General features: G+C 44.1%; 1 long non-coding RNA gene across 1 annotated transcript in view; it reads right to left on the bottom strand.

Annotated features, from left to right (window-relative positions):
• The window catches only part of LOC141132328 (uncharacterized), a 53925-nt gene extending 32764 nt beyond the window's left edge, over positions 1 to 21161 (bottom strand). The window contains exons 1-2 of the long non-coding RNA XR_012242885.1: positions 20631 to 21161; positions 5602 to 5712 (exon numbers count right to left, since the gene is read on the bottom strand). This is a non-coding gene — a long non-coding RNA (uncharacterized lncRNA). The remainder of the gene's footprint in view (positions 1 to 5601; positions 5713 to 20630) is intronic.
• Between the last annotated feature and the right edge of the window lie 2421 nt (positions 21162 to 23582).

The raw sequence follows: 23582 nt of genomic DNA, 5'->3' as shown, positions 1-23582 counted from the left end.
TTAGTATAAATCATTTTACTCTGTCAGGGCTGGGCTCAGCCCTTCCTTCTCTGAGCTGGCCTCTCAGCTGTCAGCTAATTGCCAGCTCCCATCTCTCTCCACAGTTACTCAGCTGTTGTAGATATCCTGCTTGTCAGTCCTGCCTACTTAAGCCGTCCAGTCCAGAGGAGCTCTGCCTTCACCTTGGTCAACATCACAAGAAACATCTCCTGCATTCCTGTTTGAAGACTGGCTTTGCTGACATGCCTTCTGGCTCTGGATCCTGCTTGCTGTTCAACTACTTTGATCCCTGACTTCTGGCTTGCCTGACTATCCGTTCCGGTTACTGAACTTTGGCTATGTTTTGTCTACGTTTGTTCTTTTTACTTTTATTATTAAACAAGTGTACTGTATTTCTGTCTCGGTCTGATTTAATGGTTTCTGACATACTCAAAGCACATTCACATGTACTTTTTAAGGTGCTTAAACAAACCAAATCTTGGTGTATAACATGTATGTTTTGCTGGGTTTCTCCTTTTTTGTGGGTAAACAGGCATGTTCAAAACCATTACATACACATCCAAAACTCAGTAACTTACAAAGTTAGAGTTTCGTAAAGTGAAGGACAACCGAGACATTAGTATCCCAAAACTGTGTGGATGTTGCCTTCCTCAAATAGGGTGATCTCACCCCCCTAAAAGCCCAAATTTGAAGCCATGTACATGTAGTGGCTTACCAATTAAATGTCCCCCATGATCCCATTCCTAAAATGTGTGTAGTTACAAACATCAATTATTCTAAAACCCCAAAACACACAGTGTGTAAATATCTCCCATCACGGGGTATCAATGGACGTGTTTTGGGGGTGCAACCCCTTCATCAAAGCTACCTTAGTTCTGAGGAAGGGGGTTGCTCTCCCGAAACGCATTCTTTGATACGCCGTGATGGGAGATAGCACATGTTTACACAATGTGTGTTTTGGGGGTTTAGAATAATTGATATTTGTAACTACACACATTTTAGGAATGGGATCATGGTGAAATCATAATGGTAATCCCCACTTTGTGTGCACATTCAAATTTGGGGTTTTAGATTAGAAAAAACAGATAAGCATTTGCATTCACATTAGTTAGGGCAGTGTTTCTCAACTCCCCTCCTCAAGATGCAAACCCAGGTCATGTTTTCTGGATTTCTTGAATTTGGCACAGGTGATGTTATCAGTTTCACTGCCTTAGTAATTCGCACAGTCCTTTAGACTGAGGAAAATCTAGAAAACAGGACCTGGTGGTACACGTAGAAGAGTGGAGTGAAGAAACACTGAGTGCTGCTCCTAAACTTTCACATTTCAAAGTACAAAAAAGCTGGAAATTAGTAATGGCAAACATGAGCCAACAAATGGAACAACAAACTTCAGACCAGTCAGTAGGAAATTAGAATTTTACTAGCATGTCCACAAAATCTCTGATTCTGCACTGTAAAGCAGTAGCAGCCTCCTTGATTAACACTGCAACATATCAGCACTCATTCTGCCAATAGTACAATGTGGAAGATCATGATCTAGTAAGAAGAGCAAAAAGTATTAAGGGAATGATAGTCAAGTGGCTGAGGCCCTACATAGTGAGTTATGGTCAAGTTATTTGTAAACTTAATGAAATACTTATTTACCCAGTCTATTTTTGGTTGCAGCCTGCTTGCCCTTCAGACACCTACACTACTAGGAATGTATACACTGCAACTACTCTGTAATCTTGGCCCTGGTGCCTGGGTCTCCCAAACTCGGGGACCTAGCAACACTGACAGCTCCTTCCACCTCTTCCTTCTCCATGCTAATGTTAAGCCACTACATACTTTGCTAATGTGTGGCGTGGGTGTTTGGTTTGGACATCTAAACACTTGACATGTCAATACATTCAAAGTAATATTCGAAGAAAGGCTCCCAAACACTTTCTGGTTCGCTTTGGCCCTCACTGTGACTCACGTCAGGGGATTTGGAGACAACAATTACAATGTCTGTGCTGGGTCCAGGAGACAGATCCCATGGCTCCAAAGACACATCTTGGGTGATCTCACCACACTCAGTTTCCTCTAAAAAAGTACAATACAGCATTTATTAATCCTCCCCAAGTCACATCTTTTTCTAGCATACATTTTGCGACATTAGTTAACCAACCTTGCACTTGGTCTGATGGAAAAGTTTTCTCCTCACTAGGGATGAGCCGAACACCCCCCTGTTCGGTTTGCACCAGAACATGCGAACAGGCAAAAAATTTGTTTGAACACATGAACACCATTAAAGTCTATGGGACACGAACATGAGTAATCAAAAGTGATAATTTTAAAGTCTTATATGCAAGTTATTGTCCTATGAAGAAGTCGATATGACGAAACATGTCGGAGGCGTGGCTGTATGGCAACCCAGCATCTGCGCATGATGCTTAACGTTCTGGTGTCTGTGTCTGGTCGGCTGTGACTACCTCGTAGCGCTGAGGATCCGTCGAGGGGAGGGGTGAGAGCTTAAACTGCATCCCGGGTCCTCCGTGACCATCAGCACACTGCCATCATCTGTTATATAGAATGTCCTGCTCATGCGTTTCTATATTAGTTCAAATGTGAGTAAAATGATAGGAGACCTTTTATGACTTTATCCAATAAACTTTTTTAAACTGTATCACGCTATTGGAGGCAATATTTCTTTTACATGGTAACATCGCCTTACCTGATGAGAAGCATAGCCCATTAAGGAATTCCATCTGTCCGGGTCCAACGTGCTCCAGCTCCTGTTACCCCTCGGGGGGACCTACACAAAGCTTATGTGCCGCGCATGAGAATGCAAGGCATAGATATCTGGTGAGTGCGGTTTCACTAGGGGGATCCACAGTCACAACCGGTGTGGTGGAGGCGTATATTTACAGCAGTTGATGACTGCACATTCACCTCTCGAGCTGCACTTCTGCCTTCCTGTTAATCAATTGCTCACAAGCGTGGATTTCATCAATCAATATTTGGAGTTTGGACTTTTAGTTGTTAATATAGTCACAGAGTTCAGTCACTGTGTTATTCTTTTCATATGATTATATTATATATATATATATATATTTTTTTCTTTATTTTATATTTCTATTTTTATTCTCACCATTCACTTAGTCACTTAGTCAGTTATCTCAATCTTGGTTGATTGTCTGGCATAAGGATGACAGTTTGATCATGTGGTTTATTTATAATTAATCAATATCATCACTTTTAGGATCTATTCTAGTTTATACACAGTGCCACTATTTCATTGATCAGTTTTGGAATGCTTTGATATTGGTTTCCTTTTTAAGTCGGCAGCTGTAGTCACTTCTTACACCTAAGCACAGTGGAGGGTCACCAAGTTATTGTCATAAAAAGTGTTTGGGGACCTGGGTCCTGCCCCAGAGGACATGGATCAATGCAAAAAAAAAGTTTTGAAAATGGGAGCAGTGATCATAATAATGCTTAAAGTGAAACAATAAAAGTGTAATATTCCTTTAAATTTCGTACCTGGGGGGTGTCTATAGTATGCCTGTAAAGGGGCGCATGTTTCCTGTGTTTAGAACGGTCTGACAGCAAAATGACATTTCAAAGGAAAAAAAATCATTTAAAACTACTCGCGGCTATTAATTAATTGCCGGTCCGACAATACACATAAAAGTTCAATGATAAAAACCGCATGGGAATTCCCCACAGTGGAACCCCAAACCAAAATTAAAAAAAAAATGTGACATCACGGGGAATGCCACAGAGAAGTCCCCGTCAAGTCCCCATGCGTCAGAGGGGGCGGGGTCACCGGGTGGCCCCGTCCTCCATTATTTAAGAACCGTCAGAAGACGAGAAATGTCACACAGCGGGAGCCTCCTATCATGGATGCGGAGCGGCCTGAGCACGAAGAAGAGAAGAAGACGCTGCGGAGGAAGATGCGGGACGAGAACACCGGAGCAAGAAGCAGAGGATCGGACGAAGAAGAAGAAGATGGAGGAAGAAACCGAAGGAAGATAGAAGATAGAAGAAAGAAGAAGCATTTAAATAAAGGAATTCTCAAAAACTGTCTCTTGTCATTTTTAACATTTTTGACACTTTTTTTGTGAAATGGTAGGGATACTTTTGTACCCCCTTACCATTTCACACAGAGGGGGCTGGGATCTGGGGGTCCCCTCGTTAAAGGGGGCTTCCAGATTCCGATAAGCCCCCCGCCCGCAGACCCCCACAACCACCGGGCAGGGGTTGTGGGGATGAGGCCCTTGTCCCCATCAACATGGGGACAAGGTGCTTTGGGGGGCTACCCCAAAGCACCCTCCCAATGTTGAGGGCATGTGGCCTGGTATGGTTCAGGAGGGGGGAGCTCTCTCGTCCCCCCTCTTTTCCTACGGCCTGCCAGGTTGCGTGCTCGGATAAGGGTCTGGTATGGATTTTTGGGGGGACCCCACGCCATTTTTTGAAAAATTTTGGCGCGGGGTTCCCCTTAAAATGCATACCAGTCCTGAAGGGTCTGGTATAGATTTTGAGGGAGACCCCACGCCATTTTTGAAAAAATTTTGGCCGGGGTTCCCCTTAATATTCATACCAGACCTGAAGGGCCTGGTATGGAATTTAGGGGGACCCCCACACCATTTTTAAATTTTTTTTTTAATTTTGGTGCGGGGTACCCCTTAAAATCCATACCAGACCTGAAGGGTCTGGTATAGATTTTGAGGGGGACCCCACGCCTTTTTTTAAAAAAATTTTGGCCGGGGTTCCCCTTAATATCCATACCAGACCTGAAGGGCCTGGAATGGAATTTAGGGGGACCCCCCACGCCATTTTTTTTTTAAATTTTGGTTCGGGGTTCCCCTGTGGGGAATTCCCATGCCGTTTTTATCAATGAACTTTTATGTGTATTGTTGGACCAGCAATTCATTAATAGCCGCGAATTAGTTTTTCCTTTGAAATGTCATTTTGCTGTCAGACTGTTCTAAACACGAGAAACATGCGCCCCTTTACAGGCATACTATAGACACCCCCCAGGTACAAAATTTAAAGGAATATTACACTTTTATTGGTTCACTTTAAGCATTATTAAAATCACTGCTCCCGAAAAAACGGCCGTTTTAAAACTTTTTTTGCATTGATCCATGTCCCCTGGGGCAGGACCCAGGTCCCCAAACACTTTTTATAACAATAACTTGCATATAAGCCTTTAAAATTAGCACTTTTGATTTCTCCCATAGACTTTTAAAGGGTGTTCCGCGACTTTCGAATTTGCCGCGAACACCCCAAATTGTTCGCTGTTCGGCTCATCCCTACTCCTCACTAGTGGACTACACCATGCTGAAATCTTGAGGATTTTCTGTGAAAAATGCATAAAAAAAGGGAAGGTGATGACATTTTCCAGAGAGCAAATGATGACCATCATAGCAGGTGTGACTCTGTGTGACTGGGAGCCAAGGGGCCTCTCCTCTAACCATGTCTACATTGGCAAGGCTGCATTAATGGGTACTGATGAGTCAGGCAGAAACCAGAAAGTGTTCTTTAACCCTTAAGTGCTGCCCTAAGTCCATGGTGTTTGGCCCACCTAGAAACACCCCTGTCTGTGGCTAAATGAGTGTGTTTGAAGTTGGCACTTACCATTTTTAGGGGAAGATGGCCTTGTTGCCTCCCCTGTTAGGGCCAGAGTGAGGGTAGTTTCCCTTTGTCCTTTGCAGTGGCTTTGCTTCAGCATCCTTTTTTTGTGTCTCCCTGTTGAAAGATAAAAAAAGATAGCCACATGAACCACAACAACCGAGCTGGTCTGGGGATTTTCACCCCTACCCCACTTTCTATATTCAATTATTTTGTGTTTTTTTGTTAATGTTTTGTTTTATTATATTTTCTTCTCTTTTTTTTTTCAGCATGGAATGCACTTTTTTGTTAAGTGATTTTTATTTGGATTGCAGATAGCATCTCTAATTTAATTTGTTTTGGTTTATTTTCTGCACAATAAAAACATTGTGTAAGAGAATACTTGGCGATGTGTTTTTCTTTAAATGACAGTTTGGGAGTAGGCAATTACATTAAAAAAAAAACACAAGGCAGTTAGATAAAAAAAAAACATAGTTGTATCTTTGATCTTAAAAACTCAGGGATAGTGGTGTTATGGTAACTTCCCCAAAAAGTCAGACAACCATAATATTAATATTATTTATATCACTACAAAGCAAATGCCTTTTAAAATACGTTTCGCATAACTACATCGGTATCACTAGCAAAGCAGCTTCATTATTATCCCATTAAAGAATATGAGAATGTGCGCTGCATTTCAACATTTCATCAATGGTTTAGAAAACGATCTAGGCATTGTTTTTGATTTTTCATTGGAAAAATTAACTGGGATAGGGTAAGGAAGCATGAGATACCCCGAAAACTGCAGAGCTGGATAACTTGAGGACTCCCCAATTTCTGGCTGCACTGCACAGACTGCTGGCTGCACTCCATGAACTGCTGGCTGCATTGCACAAAGCTGCTGACTGCACTGTACACATTGAATGTCCCACAGGATGTCTATGCTGGTGACCTGTACTCCTTCCAGAGTTAAAAGCTACACACAATCACTTTATTTCAGCACTGGGGTCTTCTACTCACATAGCCACAAGATCATCTGTTGCGTCCAGCCGACTAGTGAATGTCCACCAGACTAGTGAAAAAGATATAGACTCACACCACAATAGGACAGCTGGACTTTTTCCACCACCTTCCTTCTGGCTCTCTTTAGTGAGCTTCTCCAGACCCAACTTGACTGGACATGGATCTGCTAATAGGCCCTCCAGCTAAGCCTAGCTGGGACCTCTGTATCTTCGTCAAGGCTTCCTCTAGAATCCTGCAACAGGGGAGCAGAGCCCCCTCACAGGGTCTCTTCCTGCAGGACTGGACTCAGCAACACTGCTCATACTGCTTAGACACCAGACTATTTATGGGTTCTCTCATCACCTTCTGGGCACACATCCCCACGGATTGGCTGGAGTTCCATAAATATTTAGGCTGCCTGCTCTGTTCTTCATCCCAATATACTTCCTCTAGAAGACAAAGGAAAGTAACAAAGCAGCAGCCTGTGAAACATTGACTAGCCCGAAATAATCAACCCCCTGCTCCACTGATTACAGGGGGAGCCAAACTAAATCTACCTAGTAGCCTGCTCTACACTAGGAGAGTTTTACTTAAAAAGTAAATAACTTCAGCTAGCCATACATTGTTCAAAATTCAGTTCAGCAGGTGTCAACCATAATTAGATTAGCGTCCATCTGCTCCACAGAAGTCCATTATTTGATTTCTTTCAAAGGGACATGTTGGAAAATATTTCTCAATCAGCTGCAGCCGCTGGTTAGTGTATTCTGAGAATGGCATGTGTGGCTTTCAGAATACAATGTCCTGGCAGGGATTTTGCTCCATCCACCTCATTGTGTGGATCAAGGAATCTCTCCAGGAATGGAATAAAAATGTAAAAAAACTAATACTGTATGGCCAGCTTAAGAGCTAAGTTCACCTTTGTGGGCAGAATTTCACTTTTTATAATAAATAGAAGTGTTTAGAATCTTGTCAGTCTTTTTGTATCTTTGAATGGATTTTCAGATTCCATCACTTCCTGTAGCTTGTGTCAGCATTCACTTCTTGTAGGTCATCTCCCAGAAGTCTTCACTTCCTTGTTGCATCACAGAGGAGGGCGTGATAGGGTGTGTTCACCACTCTGGACCACAGCTCCCTGAATACAATACCACCTTCTATCCACTTTCTACACAATATGATTGCGCAATCACCTTCAGATCTCCCATCAGCCATGTAGTACAAGCGCCTGTCTGATTTGATACAAATCAAATCAAAGATTGGTCAGGTGTGTCCTCCTATTCCATAGTTCTGGTAAATCTAAAGAAAATTGTACAGAGATTGTACAATCAGATTGCATAGTGTATGGCCATCTTTACAAGTACATAGGAGGGAGTGGACAGAAACACTCAGTTGTCAGGCCTCGTTCACATCTCCACATAGCGAATACTCACATTCCCGCATGCCTTTGTTTTTGGAGCATAGTGCATAGTGCAGCTCATTCACTTGCAAGAACTGCCCTACATGCAACAAACACCCCAGAGAAGCTCCAGAATTTTTTTTCGGAGCGGCGCATGGTGCGTTACTGCAGTTTTCGGTGCGTTTGCCACACTTGGGGTGCCTTTAACATGTAATGACAACACAAGCACGATGCACGTTTGAAGCATTTCTGAAATGCATGGCAAAGCATGCATTTTCTGTGCAGTTTGCCATGCATTTGTAAACACACAAATGTGAATGGAGCCTCATTGTTCTTGTATAAACACACCAATTTCACTTTCAGGCCCCATTCATACCTAGAGTAGTGGGAGTGCATGTTTTTGTCTCATTTTTTCCAGTGACACAAATAGGGCAGCCCGTTGATTTCAGTGGGCTGCACTACACCTGGCAAAGTAGCTTGTGGGACATTTTTGTAATTTTTTTTACTGTGGCAAAATGTGTGTTTGCTTTTATGTTTGGTGGGCTGTTAACAATTAATGACACTGAAAGCGCAATTAAGTCATTTTAGATGCATACATGTGGCCATACACTATACATTCTGATTGTACAATCTCTATACAATGGTCAGGGCTGGGCTCAACCCTTCCTTCTCTGAGCTGGCCGCTCAGCTGTCGGCTAATTGCCAGCTCCTATCATTCCACAGTGACTCACCTGTTGATGATATCCTGCTCGTCAGTTCTGCCCACTTAAGCTGTCCAGCCCATATGATCTCTGCCTTCGCCTTGGTCAATCATCTCTTGCGTTCCTGTTAAAGACTTACTTGGCTGACATTCCTTCTGGCTCCAGATCCTGCTTGCTGTTCCACTATGCTGATTTCTGGCTTCTTGACTTGCTGGCTTGTCTGACTATCCGTTCCAGTTACTGAACTTTGGCTAAGTTTTGACTACGTTTGTTCTATTTACTTTTATTATTAAACAAGTATAATTTAACTGTACTTCTGTCTCGGTCTGATTCATGGTTTCTGACAGTAGGCGAAGGCCATGAATTAGGAAGATGCAGTCAGTCCACTTGTTGGTAATACTTTTTCCAGATTGGATGAGTAGGATTACTGCATGGATCAGTTTACCATGGTGTTACAAACGCTTCTGAGTCGCACGGCTCACCTGGAATCCCCTACTGTGGCTGCTCCGGTGCAACCTGTGTTGCAGGCCGTCCCTGCTGCTGCTTCAGTCTCTGTGCAGGCACTGGCCTCGAGTATTACCTCTATATAAGGTATATCTGGTTCTGCTCTGCTTCCCCAGCGATTTGTCAGCGATCCAGTCTAACCAGGTTGAGATATATTTTGAGATGCTGCCCCAGGCATTTGCCATGGACAGAAGCAAAGTAGGTTTCAGGATATCTTTGCTTTCTGAGAGAGCCTTGACCTGGGCAAACCCTCTATGGGAAATGCAAAAACTTGTTGTCTTGAGTTACCCTGAGTTTGTGGTTTCTTTTAAAAGGGTGTTTGATGTTACCGCATGTTCCGCTTCTGCTGCCAAGTGCCTCATATCCATCAAGCAGAGTACGAGAACTATTGCCGATTACGCCATTGAATTCCGTACTCTGGCAGCAGAGGTTGCTTGGAACAATGAGTCCCTCGTAGCTGCCTTTTCTCATGGTCAGATACCATCAAGGATGAAATAACAGTCTGAGATATACCCACTGAGCTGGAGAAGTTGATCACATTTGCCATCCTCATTGACTCCAGACTCAGAGAAAGACTCTCTTTTAAGGAGTGCTTGCGGAAAGCACCTGTACATTTGTCTCTGAGCTTTGCAGTCCCACCCTTGCCTCCCTCACCTCCCATGCCTCCTGGTACCGCGTCGGTCAGTTAAGGTGAACCCATGCACTTGGGCTTCATGCATCTCTCTGCGGATGAGAGAACCCTTAGGAGGAGGGAGAGATTGTGCCTTTATTGTGGCCAGGCAGGTCGCGTTTTGAAGTCTTGTCCTACCCATCCAGGGAATGCCCAAACCTTGAGGTCCTGTCTCGGACAGACCTTAGGTGGCGTGGTTTTGTCCCCAGTTATCCAGAAGGATAAGCCCCTGGTTTTGGTTACTCTTTCCTGGGTTGAGTTGTCCGTCGAGATACAGGCTCTAATTGACTCTGGGGCTGCAGTCCTGTTCATTGATGCTGCCTTTGTATTGAATCACTCGATTCTGCGTGACACTCCACTTGCCATTGAGGCTCTTGATGGGAGACCTCTACAGCCTGCCCATGTGACTCATAAGACTGTTTCGCTGTCCATACCGTAGGGGCTCTTCACCATGAGATAATTCAATTCCAAGTTATTTCCTGCAGCTAAGTTTCCCCTGGTTATTGGTTATCCTTGGTTACAGAGGCACAACCCCTCTTTTGATTGGCTCTGTGCTGGGGATCTCTCCTGGTCGCCACAATGCAGTGAGACATGCTTCCAGAAGTTAGCCGAGGTCCTGTGCACCTCTTCACTCTCCTCCCTGCCGGAGGAATACCGAGATTTTAGCAATGTCTTTGACAAAGGTCAAGCTCTTAGTTTGCCTCCACACCAGTCGTATGATTGCACAATTGACCTTCAACCTGGTGCCACACCCCCTCTTGGCCGGGTTTACCCCTTGTTGGTCTTGGAGGATAAGGCCATGGAGGAACATGTTGCAGACGCACTTTCTCGAGGTTTTTGCACATCCTCATCTCCTGCTGGTGCTGGTTTCTTCTTTGTGAAGAGTGGAGAACTGAGACCTCGTATTAATTATAGGGGTCTCAATCGTTTAACAATTAAGAATGCCTACCCAATTCCATTGATTACTGAGTTATTTGACTGCCTCAAGGGAGCAACGGTTTTCATGAAGCTTGATTTCAGAGGGGCATATAATCTCGTGAGGATTAAGGAGGGCGACGAGTGGAAAACTGCGTTTAATACCAGAACAGGCCATTATGAGTACCTCATAATGCCTTTTGGCCTTTATAACGTTCCAGCAGTTTTCCAGGAATTTAATAACGTTATCCTCTGAGATTTGTTGCAGTTATGTGTGGTGGTTTATCTCGATGATATCCTCATATTTTCCAAGTGCCTGGAAAGCCACCACACAGATGTCTGTTGTGTGCTTCAGAAAATAAGAGAGAACAATCTTTATTGTAAATTGGAGAAGTGCGAATTCCATCGTGAACAGGCTAAATTCCTGGGTTATGTAATTTCCACTGCTGGTTTTTCGATGGACCCAGAGAAACGTTCAGCAGTCCTACAGTGGCCCCGACCCGTGGGTTTACATTCTCTGCAGCGTTTTCTTGGCTTTGCCAACTATTATTGGAAGTTTAATCGTAACCTCTCGTCTCTGGTCAAGCCCCTGACTGATATGACCAGAAAGGATGGTAACCCATAGAGTTGGTCTCCGGAGACAAGAAATTGTCACCTGAAGAGTGCAATTACAAGATTGGTGACAGAGAGCTGTTAGCGATCATTTTAGCCATGAAAGAATGGAGATATCTCCTCGTAGGTATCACTATGCCAGTTTTCATTCTTACTGACCATAAGAATCTCACATTCTTGTCTGATGCTAAATGCCTCTCTCCCAGAAGGGCGTGATGGGCTCTTTTCTTGTCAAGTCTCAATTACATTGTCTCATTCTTACCCGATACTAAGAATATAAGGGCTGATGCTTTGTCGCAACAATTTTCCTCCAATTCTAAGATGTTTCGGTTCCTGTGATTCCTCCTGATCATATTCTGCCTACAGTCCGCACCAGTCTCACTTCTCCTTTGGGTGACAAAATTCTTGCTGCTCAGGTCGATGCTCCTCCTGAGAAACCTCGTGACCGCTGTTTTGTCCCTCTCCTTACCACCGTACTCCAGACTTACCATTCTCCCAAGGCTGCTGGCCACCCTGGGAAGAATCAAGTCTTTTGGGCCATTTCCCAACAATTCTGGTGGCCTAGTCTACGTGCTTGTACAAAGATAAAATTGATGCGCTCTAATATACCGTTCAATCAATGTGGATCTATAAAATAATGCTAAAAACCAAAATGTGATATGATGTATACTAAAATCAATTGGTTATAAGCAAAATGCAAAATTGTGTGCAAATACACTGCAAACATACACTAAAAGGATGTGCAATTACACTAAAAAAATGCTGAAATAGTGAAAAATACTCCAAATAAACTGCCACAAATTATGGAAGAGAAACAAAGAAACACGATCATTGCGCAATGTAACAAAAAAAGTCCACAAGCAAAACACAGCACAGTGATGAACTCACATGCGCCCGATTGTGTTAGGGCATGCAGATAAGCAGATCTCAGTTTGCCGCTACGGACGAGGCTTGTCAGACAAGCCGCTGCTGCTTGCTACAATGTAATACAACACAGCCCATGTCCTAGGCTCCTCCCATGCGTTGCATCACTGACACGTGACTTTCTCAAGGATAAACCTGAGATGCCAGCCTCTCCGTACTTAAGCATTCAGGTTACCATAGTGACGACGCTATGATCATCGGATCAGCACACTGCTTACTGCTTCTGATTGTATGTGTACATTTGTATTAAAACCAATATTTAATCATTGCATGCTTAAAACAATTTATAATAACAGGTTAAAATTAAAATTTATATGATAAAATTAGACATAAGAAGATAACAGAATGAGAGCCTATGTTCATATAATAATGGACTCCCTCAAGTGGTGGAGAATAGTATTGCATACTTCTAAATTTAAAAATGTGGTTGATTTCTTCAGATGCCGAAGGCTGTTGTTTTCAATCGTAGTGTTGCACCTTACTCGGTGATATGGATTGCATTCAATATTATAATCTCGCTCTATGTCCTTCATTTATGAATTATTCTGTGATATTTCTACATAGTATAAAAGCTTTATCTAAACACATGTTAATCCTAATACACAGATAAGTCATATTATTAATACATGTATCAGTGCCATATGAATAATATCAGGAAATTTTGTTATCATATATTAAAAAACTATAGTTATTAAAATATGTATTAAATTCAAGTATACATAAAACCAATTAAAGTATAAAAATATAGAGAATGTCAAAAAATTAAAATGTTAAAAATTATATACCCAATTAAGAATAAATCCCATTATGACGTGGTTAATAGTCTGATATAAAGCAATTAATATCAAATTCAATATTGAGGCCTTTCGGCGCAATAGTACCCATTTCATATATCCATTTTGATTCGGTTTTGCTCAGTTCTCTGATCTTATTTGAGCCCCTCCAATGGGGTTTGTATCTCTGAATTGCCCAAAACTTTAGCTCTGTAGGGTCTCTATTGTGGTGCGTAGCAAAATGTTTGAACACACTATGCTTCGGAAAAGCTTTTTTTATGTTTTGAATATGTTCCCTTATTTGTTTCCACATAGGCCTTTTCGTTCTGCCTATATATTGCAGTGAACACGAGCATTGTAGGACATAAACTACACCTTCAGTCCTACATGACATAAAGTCCTTAATGTCATATTCTTTTTTGGTGCTAGTTGATGTAAATTTATTGCATTTTTGCCCATTTTGTTGGGTGTTTTTGCAAGCATAGCACCTCTTGCAAGGAAAGAACCCTTTCCCCTGAAAGAAAGATAATTCTGTTACACGTTTGGGTGGTTCCGGTACATTTTTTGCTATTAGATCTCTTAGTGTTGGTACTCACCTATAAATGAAGCGCGGTTTGTCAGGTAGAATGTTGCCGAGAGTGTTATCTGTTTTAAGAAGAGGCCAGTATTTATTGATAATTTTTTCCATTTTTTTTATGTTGTGCACTGAAGTTCATTATCAGGGGTATATCATTATTAATTATTTTGTTATCTTTAATTTTATCTTGAATGAGTGCCTCTCTTGGAATTTGGTTAACTTCTTTTATTTTTTCCCAAATGAATTCTTTACTATATCCTTTATCTTCGAACTTCTTCCCCATCCATTGTGCTTCTGTTAAAAATTCTTTATTATTAGAACAGTTTCTTCCAAGACGTATAAATTGTCCTTTAGGGATATTGATTAGCCATGGTTGATAGTGGCAGCTGTCAGTGGGTATGTAGAAATCCCTTTCAACTGGTTTGAAGAACGTTTGGGTACTGATGGAATTGTTGGTAAGCTTTCAACTGGTTTGAAGAACGTTTGGGTACTGATGGAATTGTTGGTAAGCTGTATGTCTAGGTCCAGAAAGTGGACTGCTTTATCACTTATCTCGTATTCGAGTTTGATATTTTCTGATTAATGTTTAGTTGGTTGAAGAACTGGATTGACTTGGTTCATCCCCTTTCCATATTACTAAACAGTCATCAATAAATCTTTTGTAAAGTACCATGTTATCTGGGACATCTGAAAAAATTGCTTCTTCCTCCCATTTGGCCATGAAAACATTGGCTACACTTGGGGCATATTTGGCTCCCATTCCAATACCAGTTAATTGTCTGTAATATTTTTCATTATACCAAAAGTAATTGTGTTGGATTCCAAAGGCTAAACTTCTTAAAATGAATCTTTTTTGTTTTGAGATAAGGTTACTAAATTTATCCATAGCCCATTTGGATGCCTCTATCGCATCACTGTGATCAATTACTGTGTACAGGGAAGCTACATCAGCTGTTGCAATAATATATTTCTCTCCTGGTTTTAGAGCCAGAGTTTCCAATATTTGTATCAAGTGTTTCGTATCTCTGAGGGATGCTCTGGTTTGAGGTTCCAAGGGTTGCAAAAATTTATCAACATATTCTCCCAATCTAGCGTTGATTGACTGTATGCCATTTATGATGGGTCTCCCTGGCGGCTGTTCTACATTTTTGTGTATTTTAGGCACAGTGTAAATGATGGGTACTCTGCAGGTGTCCGGTACTAAGTATTTTGATTCTTTTTTGGTTAGGACATTTTTTCCAACTCCTTTCAAGATTAAATCTGATAGCTCCCGTTTATATTCCCTTGTTGGGTTCCCTTTAAGTTTAATATATGTATTAGTGTCATTTAGTTGTTCTAATAATTCCCTGTTGTAATATTCTTTTGATAAAATGACAATTGCTCCTTCTTTGTCAGCTGGTCTCACTACAATTTCCTTATTTTGTTCTAGTTGTTTTATTCCCATGTGGATGGTTTGAGATTCATAAGTTTTTTTATATTTGAGTTTTTCCAGTTCTTGCGTCACAATTCTGTTAAACACTTCAATGTGTTCATTGTTTGAAACAGGTGGGTTAAACAATGATTTATTTCTCAGACTGCTGTGGATAATTCCCCCTGAGGTTTCAGTCTCCATGGTGTGTATGATGGGGGCTTGGATAACATATATTTTTTAATGTTGAGTTTTCTGGTGTATTTTTGAATATCAACATACATTTGGAATTTGTTTAGATTTCTCGTGGGGGCATATTTCAGACCTTTGTCTAGTGTAGTCAGTTCTGCTCGTGTTAGTTCAACTTATGTTCTCTTTTTCTTTTGGATTTTGCGTCCAGCTCGGCATCCCCTTTTTTGTCTGGACTTCTTTCTCTGATGTGTTGATCTTGTCTGGGAGGCGGGTGCTCGTTCCTGCGATGTTCTAAAAAAGAACGTGTCTGTTCTTCATCATTATGATTCCTTAGCGGTTCATACCTGTTACTAGTATGTACCGGGCTTCTTCTTGGTTCATATCTACATTGTTCCTGCTCTCTATTTTCGTTCTCTGTAGGGTTAGAGTGATAATTCCGAGATTCATTTCCATTTGAGTTTTGCTGGTACTCCCTTGATGTCCTAACTAAAAAAGAATCAAAATACTTAGTACCGGACACCTGCAGAGTACCCATCATTTACACGGTGCCTAAAATACACAAAAATGTAGAACAGCCGCCAGGGAGACCCATCATAAATGGCATACAGTCAAACAACGCTAGATTGGGAGAATATGTTGATAAATTTTTGCAACCCTTGGTACCTCAAACCAGAGCATACCTCAGAGATATGAAACACTTGATACAAATATTGGAAACTCTGGCTCTAAAACCAGGAGAGAAATATATTATTGCAACAGCTGATGTAGCTTCCCTGTACACAGTAATTGATCACAGTGATGCGATAGAAGCATCCAAATGGGCTATGGATAAATTTAGTAACCTTATTTCAAAACAAAAAAGATTCATTTTAAGAAGTTTAGCCTTTGGAATCCAACACAATTACTTTTGGTATAATGAAAAATATTACAGACAATTAACTGGTATTGGAATGGGAGCCAAATATGCCCCAAGTGTAGCCAATGTTTTCATGGCCAAATGGGAGGAAGAAGCAATTTTTTCAGATGTCCCAGATAACATGGTACTTTACAAAAGATTTATTGATGACTTTTTAGTAATATGGAAAGGGGATGAACCAAGTCTAGTCCAGTTCTTCAACCAACTAAACATTAATCAGAAAAATATCAAACTCGAATACGAGATAAGTGATAAAGCAGTCCACTTTCTGGACCTAGAGATACAGCTTACCAACAATTCCATCAGTACCAAAACGTTCTTCAAACCAGTTGAAAGGAATAGCTACATACCCACTGACAGCTGCCACTATCAACCATGGCTAATCAATATCCCTAAAGGACAATTTATACGTCTTAGAAGAAACTGTTCTAATAATAAAGAATTTTTAACACAAGCACAATGGATGGGGAAGAAGTTCGAAGATAAAGGATATAGTAAAGAATTCATTTGGGAAAAAATAAAAGAAGTTAACCAAATTCCAAGAGAGGGACTTATTCAAGATAAAATTAAAGATAACAAAATAATTAATAATGATATACCCCTGATAATGAACTTCAGTGCACAACATAAAAAAATGGAAAAAATTATCAATAAATACTGGCCTCTTCTTAAAACAGATAACACTCTCGGCAACATTCTACCTGACAAACCGTACTTCATTTGTAGGATTAACATGTGTTTAGATAAAGCTTTTATACTATGTAGAAATATCACAGAATAATTCATAAATGAAGGACATAGAGCGAGATTATAATATTGAATGCAATCCATATCACCGAGTAAGGTGCAACACTACGATTGAAAACATCATGCTTCGGCATCTGAAGAAATCAACCACATTTTTAAATTTAGAAGTATGCAATACTATTCTCCACCACTTGAGGGAGTCCATTATTATATGAACATAGGCTCTCATTCTGTGATCTTCTTATGTCTAATTTTATCATATAAATTTTAATTTTATCCTGTTATTATAAATTGTTTTAAGGATGCAATGTTTAAATATTGGTTTTAACACAAATGTACACATACAATCAGAAGCAGTAAGCAGTGTGATGATCCGATGATCATAGCACCGTCACTATGGTAACCTGAATGCTTAAGTACGGAGAGGCTGGCATCTCAGGTTTATCCTTGAGAAAGTCACGTGTCATTGACGCAACGCGTGGGAGGAGCCTAGGACATGGGCTGTGTTGTATTACATTGTAGCAAGCAGCAGCGGCTTGTTTGACAAGCCTCGTCCGTAGCGGCAAACTGAGATCTGCTTATCTGCATGCCCTAACACGTGCGCACGGAGCCACTGCTCCTTCAATAGGCCTATTGAAGGAGCAGTGGCTCCGAGAGCGTAGCCTTCTCTCAACCACCCTGCTAGCCCTCCTCCCTGGACGATCCCTCCCCTGGATACCGAACCCGGAAGCGGACGAAGGACCTGTGACGGACCACGTGCGCTCCACGCCGGCCCCTAGTCTCTTCCTGATGGCCACAGAAGGAGCTCCCGGTTGGTAATCCACCTTCTGCAGCCCAGCATCCCTGCAGCATCACCACCACAGGATCAGAGGGAACACCGAGGACCACATACCTATACAGATGAGCCTTTTATATGTTTTTATCCTGTTAGGGTGTTTTTACCTGGTGTCATTAAACATCATTTGTTAATATTACACTCAGGTGGCACTTCCTTCTCTACCACCCTCTCATCCATCACAGAGCCAGCTCTCTGAGGACAGCAGCCACCTAGCCTACCAGTTACCACTTAACCCTTGAACTTCCAGCCTGTCCCCTATGGACTAAGTTGCTCAGCCCTTTATATCTCCTGTTATATATGGACTTGTGTGTTTGCGCTTACAGTTACCAATACTCTGAGAACCACGAGGAGTATGAAGTACAGTCCATTGTTGACTCCCATAGGTTCCGTGGGTGCATACAGTACCTGGTGCATTGGAAAGGGTACGGTCTGGAGGAACGCTCTTGGCTCTCATTCTCGGACGTACATGCCCCTGTCCTTCTCCGTGATTTTCATAGACGTTTTCCCCTCAAGCCTGGTGGTCCTCCGAGGGGGAGGGGTCGTTGAGGGGGGCTACTGTCATGGCTAGGCTCAGCCCTTTCTTCTCTGAGCTGGCCGCTCAGCTGCCAGCTCCTATCTCTCCACAGTGACTCACCTGTTGATGATATCCTGCTCGTCAGTCCTGCCTACTTAAGCCGTCCAGCCCAGATGATCTCTGCCTTCGTCTTGGTCAACATCACAGAGACTGCGTTCCTGTTAAAGACTTGCTTTCCTTCTGGCTCCAGATCCTGCTTGCTGTTCCACTACACTGATCTCTGGCTTCCTGACTTTCTGACTTGTCTGACTATCCATTCTGGTTACCAAACTTTGGCTATGTTTTGACTACGTTTGTTCTAATTACTTTTATTATTAAACAAGTGTGATTTAACTGTACTTCTGTCTCGGTCTGATTCATGGTTTCTGACAACAATCCCCTTTAAATTTACCAAAACTATATAATAGCATACCTCCCAACTTTCAAACTTGAGAATGAGGGACAAATGAGGGAGGTAGCAGCCTGCAACACACAAAGCGCACTGCAGCAAAAAAATGGGTGTGGACAAACTTTTTAGTTGACTTAAGGGGCATGGTTAAACAAAACCCAAGCTCTAGGCATGTGCTGGGGGGTAGCTTTGAGAGGTGGAGGACTTGTGCTAAAATGTAGAGTAGAGTGGGGGACAGATGTATACTGGGGGGTGCTTTAGGAGGGGAGAGGACTTTGCTGGGGGGTCAGATACATACTGGGGGTGCTTTGAGAGAAAATCAGAGTTGTGCTGGGGGTGCTTTGGGAGGGTAGATGACTTGTGCTAGAATGTGCGGGGGGCTGATATGTGCTTGGGGGCACTTTGAGAAGGGAGTGGACTTGTTCTGGGGGGTCAGATACATACTGGGGGAGGTGCAGAATTGTGCTGGAGGGGTCAGATACATACTGAGGTGGGTGATTTGGGAGAGGAGATGACTTGTGCTAGGTGGGGTGGGGGATTTCAAACCCAATGTGACAGAGCCCCGCAGCTGGGTGACAGAGCCCCGCAGCGGGCTGTGACAGAGCCCCACAGCTGGCAGTGACAGAGCCCCACAGCTGGCAGTGACAGAGCCCCACAGCTGGCAGTGACAGAGCCCCACAGCTGGCAGTGACAGAATCCCTCAGCAGGCAGTGACAGAATCCCTCAGCAGGCAGTGACAGAATCCCTCAGCAGGCAGTGACAGAGACCGCAGCCGGCAGTGACAGAGCCCCGCAGCAGGCAGTGACAGAGCCCCGCAGCTGGCAGTGACAGAGCCCCACAGCGGGCAGTGACAGAGCCCCGCAGTGGACAGTGACAGAGCCCCAAAGCCGGAATTGACAGAGGCTGGCAGTGGCAGAGCCCTGCAGCGGGCAGCGACAGAGCCAACAGCCGAAAGTGACAGAGCCCTGCAGCCATCAATTTCAGAACCCCACAGCAGGCAGTGACAGAGCCCTGAAGCTGGCAGTGACAGAGGCCGGCAGTTGCGGAGCCCCTCAGCAGGCAGTGACAGAGCCTTGCAGCGGGCAGTAACAGAGCCTGCAGCCGGCAGTGACAGAGTCCCACAGTCAGCAGAGACAGAGCCTAGCAGCAGACAGTGACAGAGCCCCACAGCTGGCAGTGACAGAGCCCTGCAGCGGGCAGTGAGAGAGCCCCGCAGTGGGCAGTGACAGAGCCCCAAAGCCCGAATTGACAGAGGCCGGCAGTGGCAGAGCCCTGCAGCGGGCAGTGACAGAGCCCACTGCCGGAAGTGACAGAGCCCTGCAGCCGGAAGCAGGGCTTTTTTTCTTGGAGAATAGGTGCAGGAACTCCCCCCGCCTGAGTCACCTCTTGTCTCAGCCCCTACCCACCTCTGACCACCGTCCCTTGATTCCACCCCTACCCACCTACCAGTACTGCCCCTTTTGGAGAAAACAGAACCAAGTATCATTTTCAGGTGCTAAATCATTTGTCAGGAACATGTTAATGATAAAAAAAAAGCAGTAAAATAGATCTCCTGCAGCCAGGAACAATAGAATCCCAGCAATAGATCCCCACACAACAATAGACTCCCCCAGCAACAATGGACTCCACCCCAACAACAATAGATTCCCTGCAGCAACAGTGAACCACCCACAACAAAATATCACACCCAGTAACAAAATATCCACCCAAGCAACATTAGAACCCCCCCCAGCAGCAACAACAGATCTCCCAGCAGCCAGCATCAATAGATCCTCCAGCGACCAGTAAAAATAGACCTCTCCCTCAACAGTAGATCCCTTCCAGGAACATAAGACCCCCCCAGCAACAATAGTTTCCCCATCAGCAACAATAGATCCCCCCGCAGCCAACATCAATAGACCCTCCAGCACACCCACACATACATTCAGTGCTGGAGGTGCCGGAACTGCGTTCCCCGCGTTCCCGCTGAACAAAAGCCCTGGCCGGAAGTGACAGAGCCCCGCAGCGGGCAGTGACAGAGCCCCGCAAGCCAGAAATGATAGAGCCCCACAGCCGGTAATGACAGAGCCCCGCAGCCGGCAGTGACAGAGCCCCGCAGCGGGCAGTGACAGAGCCCCGCAGCCGGCAGTGACAGAGCCCCGCAGCCGGCAGTGACAGAGCCCCACAGCCGGCAGTGACAGAGCCCCACAGCTGGCAGTGACAGAGCCCCAAAGCCAGAAGTGACAGAGCCCGGCAATGGGCACTGACAGAGACCCAAAGCCAGCAGTGACAGAGCCATGCAGCAGGCAGTAACAGAGCCCACAGCTGGAATTGACAGACGCTGGCAGTGGCAGAGCCCTGCAGCGGGCAGTGACAGAGCCCAAAGCTGGCAGTGACAGAGCCACGCAGCCGGAAGTGACATAGCCCCGCAGCTGGAAGTGACAGAGACCTGCAGTGGGTAGTGACAGAGCCCCACAGCCAGAAGTGACAGAGCCCCACAGCCAGAAGTGACAGAGCCCCACAGCCAGAAGTGACAGAGCCCCGCAGCCAGAAGTGACAGAGCCCCGCAGCCAGAAGTGACAGAGCCCCGCAGCCAGAAGTGACAGAGCCCCGCAGCCAGAAGTGACAGAGCCCCACAGCCAGAAGTGACAGAGCCCCACAGCCAGAAGTGACAGAGCCCCACAGCCAGAAGTGACAGAGCCCCGCAGCCTGAAGTGACAGAGCCCCGCAGCCAGAAGTGACAGAGCCCTGCAGCCAGAAGTAACAGAGCCCTGCAGCCATCAGTGACAGAGCCCCGCAGCCGGAAATGACAGAGCCCCGCAGTGGGTAGTGACAGAGCCCCGAAGCCGGAAATGACAGAGCCCCGCAGTGGGTAGTGACAGAGCTCCGCAGCCGGCAGTGACAGAACCCCGCAGCCAGCAGTGACAGAACCCCATAGCAGACAGTGACAGAGCTCCAAAGCCAGCAGTGACAGAGCCCCAAAGCTGGCAGTGACAGAGCCCCGCAGAGGACAATCACAGAGCCCCACAGCCGGCAGTGACAGCACCCCTCAGTGGGCAGTAACAGAGGACCACAGCCGACAGCGACAGAGCCCTGCAGCCAGAAATGGCAGAGCCCCGCTTGGAGACTCAGCCTTGATTCGCTGGGACACAGGGAATTACATGAATGGTCCCGGCGTATCTGGGGCAGCCCGTTGATTTCAATGGGCTGTCCTACACATGGCAAAGTAGCTGATGGGACATTTTGACGTGGTGTGAGTTCACTTTTTTACTGTGTGTTTTGCTGCATTTGTCACCCATTTTTTAATGTGGCAAAATGTGTGTCTGCTGTTCCATTAACAATAATGGCCTTGAAAGCACCAATAGTTTATTTTAGGTGCATAAAGGTGGCCATACACAATACAAATCTGATTGTACAATCTCCATTGGTTTTACCAAACTATGGAATAGGAGGAAACACTATTTATCCAATGGGGCAGGCTCTTGCACTACATCAGGGTTGTCCCGTGGGTTGCATGCAACCACAGGGAATTGAGCATGCACCCTGAGCCCATCTGAAGGGACGCTGGGGAAGCCAGGCAAATGCACACATAGAGGAATGCTGGGGTTGCTGTGAAAACTTAGTTGATGGGTGAAGTTGTGCTAATGAGGTCAGCTGGTAAATTCCTTCCTGTGTCTTACTGGCTTGTCTGTCCTGTCTGTATACCAGGAAGTCTCTGAAGTGTTCTGCAAACTAAAGCCATGTATGAGTTAAGGCATTGTCTTCAAAATCAAAGAAAACTTTTTGTGCAACAGAGGTACATAATGGTATATTGGTACTTGGTACATAGTAGAGCTGAATTTTAGAAAGAAAAAAAAGGTGAGCTTAGCCTTTAACTATTTCTGAAGAAACCATTGTATTCTTTATGCTTTCTCATACTGAACATTGAATGACTGATATACTTCTGTACTTGTAAACATATAATTTGTCTTTTTTTTCCTCGGTTTTAACAATGCCACACAAATGTAATGTTTGTGAAGTTGGTTGCTTTTAAGAAATTTCCCAGCAATCACAGAGAAAAAAAAACTCATAATAATTCTCCCACTGGGCAAATCAGCCTCCTTGCTGTTTACAGAATGGTATTTCATTTTCTCTTGACTTTTCAAGTTAGATCTCTTGCATGCAAATAATTACAAATTATGCAAAGAAGTATGATTATATGCTTAGAACATTTTACAGAGATGTTTCGTGAATACATTTTTTTATTGTGTGAAAAGCTGTCTGACACACCTAGTATTTTCTATCCATTGTACACATGTATAAAAACAACTGTACAAATATCATTTTTAACATGCTGATAACAACAGTTTGTGAGGGACCACTAAACACAAGTTACAATTAAGTTTAGGTCAAACGAGTTTAAAAGGAAAGCTTTCTTTTAATTTGAAAACTGATATAACCATAGACATCCACAGGTAGGGGCAAGGGGGGGGCAAGTGCCCTCCCCGGAATCGGATCAGGAGTTCCCCACTTGGTCTTTATCCTAGCGTCGGTGGCCGGCCCTGCTCGCACCCTTACACAGTTTAGCAGGGCTGGTGACAGCTGGTGTGAGGAGCGGGACAGCAAAGGCCTCAAGGGGTGGGCAGGATGACATCACATCTACATAGTGTGAGCGAGCGGCCCAGGAGACGAAAGCCACGGGAAAGGAGAGCAGCAAGATGCCAGGAACAGCAGGCACAACGTCCCCGGCGCCTCCCAGAGCCTGGAACTCCTGGACTCCTTAAACCTCCTCACTGCTCTTAGGCCTGGAGGACAGACTGACCGGGGGTTAAGAGAACAAGGACGGGCAGGAAATGCAAGCAGCCAGGGACCGCTCCATGTCACATAGATCCGATGAAAGGAACAGAGCACCTCCT

This window comes from Aquarana catesbeiana, linkage group LG03 (assembly GCF_042186555.1).
Source record: "Aquarana catesbeiana isolate 2022-GZ linkage group LG03, ASM4218655v1, whole genome shotgun sequence".
Lineage (NCBI taxonomy): Eukaryota > Metazoa > Chordata > Amphibia > Anura > Ranidae > Aquarana > Aquarana catesbeiana.
This window is presented reverse-complemented; position numbering and strand designations above follow the sequence as displayed.